Source organism: Dendrobates tinctorius, unplaced genomic scaffold, assembly GCF_039654945.1.
Source record: "Dendrobates tinctorius isolate UK_male_01 unplaced genomic scaffold, ASM3965494v1 ptg000404l, whole genome shotgun sequence".
NCBI classification, from domain to species: Eukaryota; Metazoa; Chordata; class Amphibia; order Anura; family Dendrobatidae; genus Dendrobates; species Dendrobates tinctorius.
In genome coordinates, this window is record NW_027362069.1 from 2,551,501 (window position 1) to 2,557,500 (window position 6,000).

The 6,000-nt window shown below is 47.4% G+C and overlaps 1 protein-coding gene across 1 annotated transcript in view; it reads left to right on the forward strand.

The window, feature by feature from the left end:
- Positions 1-6,000, forward strand: part of LOC141076431 (uncharacterized) — an 84,252-nt gene that overhangs the window by 63,981 nt on the left and 14,271 nt on the right. The gene's annotated exons all lie outside the window — the stretch shown is intronic.

A 6,000-nucleotide genomic window follows, 5' to 3' on the forward strand; every position in this document is an offset into this window, starting at 1 on the left:
AATGTGCTGACAAGATAGAAAATCACTTGAAGAAAAATCTTATGCTGGGCCTGTAAGAGAAAGCGGAGGGTAATGATGCTGTTGGCTTCCTAGATCCCTGAGATCTTATCGGATGAATCTTCTCTCCCTTCTGTGCTGCTGAATGTCTCATGATTCCAGTCTTTCTGGCCAAACTTCCCTTTTATGATTAACAACAGTAAGGCTGCGTTCACACATCGCGTTTTTTTCGCGGTGGTTTTTACCGTGCGATTTTGCCGCTAAAACACGAAAAAACTGCAACCCATGCAATCCTATGGGATTCTGCAATGCTGTGCTAATGCTGCGGCTTTTCCCGCGGTGGAATCGCTTCGCGGTAAAATCCGCAGCATGCTCATTAATTTGCGGAATCGCGGCGATTCCACCCACGTAGGGATGCATTGTTCTGCTTACTTTCCGCATGTGGCTGTGCCCACCATGCGAAAAGTAAGCAGAACATTTGCGGATGGTACCCACGGTCCGGAGGAGAGGAGACTGTCCTCCAGGCTCTGGGTACCATATCCCTGTAAAAAATAGAATTAAAATAAAAAAATCGGGTTATATTCACCTTCTGGCGTCCCGCGCAGCGTCCCCAGGACTCAGCGATACATGCGGCAGCTCCCGTTCCCAGTAATGCATTGCAATGCCTTTGCTGACGTCGTGTGTCGCAATCATGTAGCGATCTCGTGAGACCGCGACGTCAAAGGTCATTGCCGCAATGCATCACTGGGAACGGGACCTGTCGGAGGATCGCGGAGGCCTGGGGACGCTGCGCGGGACGCCAGAAGGTGAATATGGCCCAATTTTTGTATTTGTTTTTTTTTTACTATTTTTAACATTAGATCTTTTACTATTGATGCCGCATAGGCAGCCTCAATAGTAAAACGTTGGTCACACTCGTCAAACACTATGTTTGACGTGTGTGACCAACCTGTGAATCAGTTCTCCAAGCGATGCTACAGATCGCTTGGAAAATGCTAGCATTCTGCAAGCTAATTACACTTGCAAGTTTTTCCATGGGAAAATCGCGGGAATTTAAAATGCGATTTTTCCCGCAGAATGGAATTCCGGAATTCTCGCGGTAACTTCCGCTGGAGTTCCGCAACGTGTGCACATAACCTCACTGCACATTTAGGCTGAGTGCAGACGGAGTTTTGAGCCCTGCGGATTTTTCCGTGCAGAATGGAAGAAAACCGCAGGTCAAATGACCTGCATTTTTCCTGCGGATTTCTTCCATTTTTCACGCGGTTTTCCATTGCGGTCTTCCCCCTGCGGATTTGGTAACAGGGGAGATAGAAAACCGCACAAAAGAAGTAACATGCTGCGGATTTTGTACCGCAGGAAAACCGCGCGCAAAAATCCGCAGCGTCTGCACAGCGGTTTTTTTTTTTTTCATTCATTTTAAAGGTACTGTACATCACAATGCGGATATGCAATGTTTCTGCGCGATAAAATCCGCTGCGGAAACGCTGCAAATCTGCATCGTGTGCACATGGCCTTAGGCTAAGTGTGAATTTCTGTAGAATAACAGCAGAGTTTCGCTTTATCCTGACTTTTCAATTTGTTTTAAAACCAACTAACTTCAAGGAGGATTGTGATAATCTCCAGGACAAACATTCCACCTGTGCCATGATAGATCTCTAAGCTGTGCGTGGCTGAGGGCTGTAATATACATTTATTCCCGCCTGCAGGAGATGTGTTGGCTCCAGCCCTGGTGTCATGGATTCACTCCACGTCATACATTACATTGTTTCTGATCCTAAGGAATTCAGATTACTGCACAATCTCTCCTGAAATGGGGAGCAATATTATTTTCTCTAATCTTCTGCTCAGGATCCATAGTAGCTCCAATGGTCCACCATAAATGAGGGCAACTCTGGTTTACTGTTGTGTAATCTGTATTTGTAGTTTTCAGTTAATGAGATTCTCGTGCTCTGGGGCGGGGCTGTGGGTGGGGCTGTGGGCGGGGCTTTATGTGGTGCTCTGATTACATATTCATCTGTATTGGCTTATGACAGGTCGCTGACCCCTCACTGACCTGCCCCCATTATTACATAATGCATATAATAGCATTGATATTATTGTTGACTAGAGGTGTGCCCGATGTTATCGCATCGAGAGGGAAGTGTATGTGTGTGTACATGTGGGTGTGTGTGTCCCGCAGCTGCCTGCGCACCCACCTCCGTGCAGTCACAGCTGGCAGGAAAGAGGGTGGTTTGCGGCCTGTGCTGGAGGTGTGTCTGTGTGTATGTGAGTACATGTGTGTATGTGAGTACGTGTGTGTATATGTACATGGGCAGGCAGCGGTGGGTCCAGCGGCGGGGTGGGTTTCTAGCAGCAGCCAGCTGGCAGGAAAGACTGTGGCTTGCGGCCTGTGCTGGAGATGGGGTGCGGCGTCACCAGAGGGCGCCCGCACCCCATCTCCAGCACAGGCCGCAAGCTGCGGTCTTTACTGCCGGCTGTGACAGAGGTAGGTGGGCAGGCAGCGGCAGGTCCGGTGGTGGCGGGAGGGTCCCGGCGGTATCCCACTGGTGGTACTGTGGGAGGGCCTGGTATCACCAGCATGTGCCATATTGGAATACCCATCACTTTGGTATTCCAATATGGCGGTCGGCGTACTTCCGGTGCGGCGCTGTGGATTGTGGGATTCGACGACATCCAGACGGAAGTGGATGACAGACAATTTAAGATATATATATATATATTAAAATAAAAACAAAGAATTGCGCTAGTAATACCCACATATAATCACTCTCTTAGTGGGAGGCAGGATTATTGTCTAGTGTTTCATATGTCTCTGTATAAGAACCTATATATCTCACTATAAATAATAATAATAAATAATAATCTTTATTTATATAGCGCCAACATATTCCGCAGCGCTTTACAGTTTAACAGTTTCAAAACACAAGTCATAAGTAACAACGCTAACAATACAATAATTAAAGCAAAATAAGACGAAATAAGACGACCCTGCTCGTGAGAGCTTACAATCTACAATGAGGTGAGGGAGATACAGAGTACAGGTGTGTATTTACAATGGTGTATTTACAATGAAGGTCCAGCCATCTTGTGGGATTGAGGGATGGATGGAGATAGTGAATGGGATACACACGCACACTTACACAGAGAATGACTTTGATTAGTGAATGTGATAGGCCGCTCTGAACAGGTGTGTTTTGAGGGAGCGCCTAAAACTATGCAAATTGTGGATAGTCCTGATTTCTTGGGGTAGAGCATTCCAGAGGATAGGAGCAGCACGGGAGAAGTCTTGGAGTCGGGAGTGGGAGGTACGGATTAGTGCAGAGGTTAGTCGAAAGTCGTTTGCAGAGCGCAGCGATCGGCTAGGCCGATAGACAGAAATGAGAGAAGAGATGTAAGTGGGTGCCGCACTGTGGAGAGCTTTTTTGGGTGAGAACAAGTACTTTGAATTGGATCCTATAATGAATGGGCAGCCAATGTAAGGACTGGCGAAGAGCGGACGCGTCCGAGTACCGATTACCCAGATGGACGATCCTGTTTGCTGCATTGAGTATGGACTGGAGAGGGGATAGTCGAGTGACGGGGAGGCCAATTAATAGAGCGTTGCAGTAATCCAGGCGAGAGTGGATCAGTGCAACAGTGAGGGTTTTTGTTGTTTCCATAGTGAGAAAAGGGCGGATTCTAGAGATGTTCTTTAGGTGTAAGCGGCAAGAGCGGGCAAGGGATTGTATATGGGATGTAAAGGAGAGGTTGGTGTCAAACATAACACCCAGACAGCGCACCTGCTGCCGGGGTGTTATTGTGGTACCACCCACGGAGAAGGAAATGTCAGATTTAGGGAGGTTAGTAGACGGCGGGAGCAGAAGAAGTTCAGTTTTGGAGAGGTTGAGTTTCAGATAGAGAGCGGACATGATATTGGAGACTGCGGACAGACAGTCACTGGCGTTCTGTAGTACAGCGGGGGTAAGGTCGGGGGAAGACGTGTATAGTTGTGTGTCATCAGCATAAAGATGGTACTGAAAGCCAAATCTGCTGATGGTCTGTCCAATTGGGGCCGTGTAGAGAGAGAAAAGAAGGGGGCCAAGGACTGAGCCCTGAGGTACCCCGACAGCAAGAGGAAGAGGAGATGACGTGGAGCCAGAGAACAAAACACTGAAGGAGCGGTCAGAGAGATAGGAAGAGAACCAGGAGAGTGCAGTGTCCTTAATGCCTAGTGACTGGAGCCTAGAGAGTAGGAGATGGTGGTCAACAGTATCGAAAGCTGCAGATAGGTCAAGAAGAATGAGCAGAGAGTGGTCACCGTTACGTTTTGCTGTCAGAAGGTCATTGGTCACTTTGATGAGTGCAGTTTCAGTCGAATGTAGGGGGCGGAAGCCGGACTGTGAAGGGTCTAGAAGGGAGTGAATGGAGAGGTAACGGGTAAGGCGGGAGTAAACTAGGCGTTCCAAAAGTTTAGAGATGAAGGGGAGATTGGAGACTGGTCTGTAGTTGTTTGTGCAGGATGGGTCGAGAGCAGGTTTCTTTAGTAGTGGAGTAACGATGGCGTGTTTGAAGGAGGATGGGAAAATGCCCGAGGAGAGGGAGAGATTAAAGATTGTAGTTAGGTGGGTTGTGACGACTGGAGAGAGAGACTGGAGGAGATGTGAGGGAATGGGGTCGGTAGTGCATGTAGTCGGACGAGAAGAAGAGAGGAGTCTGGAGACTTCTTCTGTGATGGGATCAAATGTGGAGAGTGAGCCAGGGGAGATGTAGGAAGGGATGGGAGTCACAGAACTTGGTGGTTGGGAGCAGATTTCTTGACGGATATTATCTATTTTTTCTGTAAAGTGGGAGGCCAGGTCATCAGCACAAATGTCTGTGATAGGGGCTTGTGCTTTTGGCCTGAGGAGGGAGTGAAAAGTGTCAAAAAGTTTCTTGGGGTTGTTGGCTAGTGAGGAGATCAGGGTGGTGAAGTAGGTCTGTTTGGCAAGGTGAAGGGCAGCGTTATAGGTTCTTAACATAAATTTGAAGTGGATGAAGTCTTCTGGTGTGCGGGTTTTTCTCCATAGGCGTTCAGCACTCCTGGAGCATCGCTGGAGAAGTTGAGTTTGCGATGTGAGCCAGGGCTCTTTTACTCTGTGTTTGGAGGTTCTGAGGGTGAGGGGAGCTACTTGGTCAAGGGTGCTTCTAAGAGTGTCATTGTAGTGATGAACAGCCAGATTAGGACAGGAAAGAGAGGAGATTGGGGACAGAGATGAGTGTAGGGAATCTGAAAGTGTCTGATATAAAGAGAAAAACCACCCACATAAAACACTAACTTCATAGAAAACAGGATTTCAAGTATAAACGTGTAAATATGTATATCTCACTACAACCAAGGAGCAAAACTTTTTTTAAAAAATGCAGCCAATCTTAATGTTCAATATACATTGGTGCGTCTCTCACCAAAGGAGGGGAATCGTACTGACCATACAGGTTGTTGTTCAGACCATATGCGATGTGTGACAGTCTTGGATTCAGCACCTGGCAATTCCTCTCCTGATGAACTTTGATGAACTCCAATAGTGGTGAAATAGTAAATCCAAAAAATTGAGGAGTAATAATGGGTAAAAAATGATATGGTCACCTCTAATATACTAACGGGCGATGCTCCGGCCGGTAGCAATCGCCCAGTCTCCCCAGTGCTGCAATGTCCGTGGACAATGGAACATGCAGCGGGAGACGCGGTAAATGCCGGCAAGGTACAGGACCTTGCGTGACGTCACAGTCACGTGTTAGGTCCCGTGATCGGCAAAGTAAGACTGACAGAACTCGCAACCAATCCTACGCGTTTCGGAGGCTTACTGCCTCCTTCCTCAGGGATGTTTGCTGTCATTGAGGCGACACATATATACCCAGTCCATATAATGTATTGGACCTATTTATTGAAAGCAAATAATTCAATCTCGCTGTTTAAGCCATGTGGTCTAAGAGTGTTCATTTTAAATATCCACTCACTCTCTTCTTTAGACATTTGTTCAATAA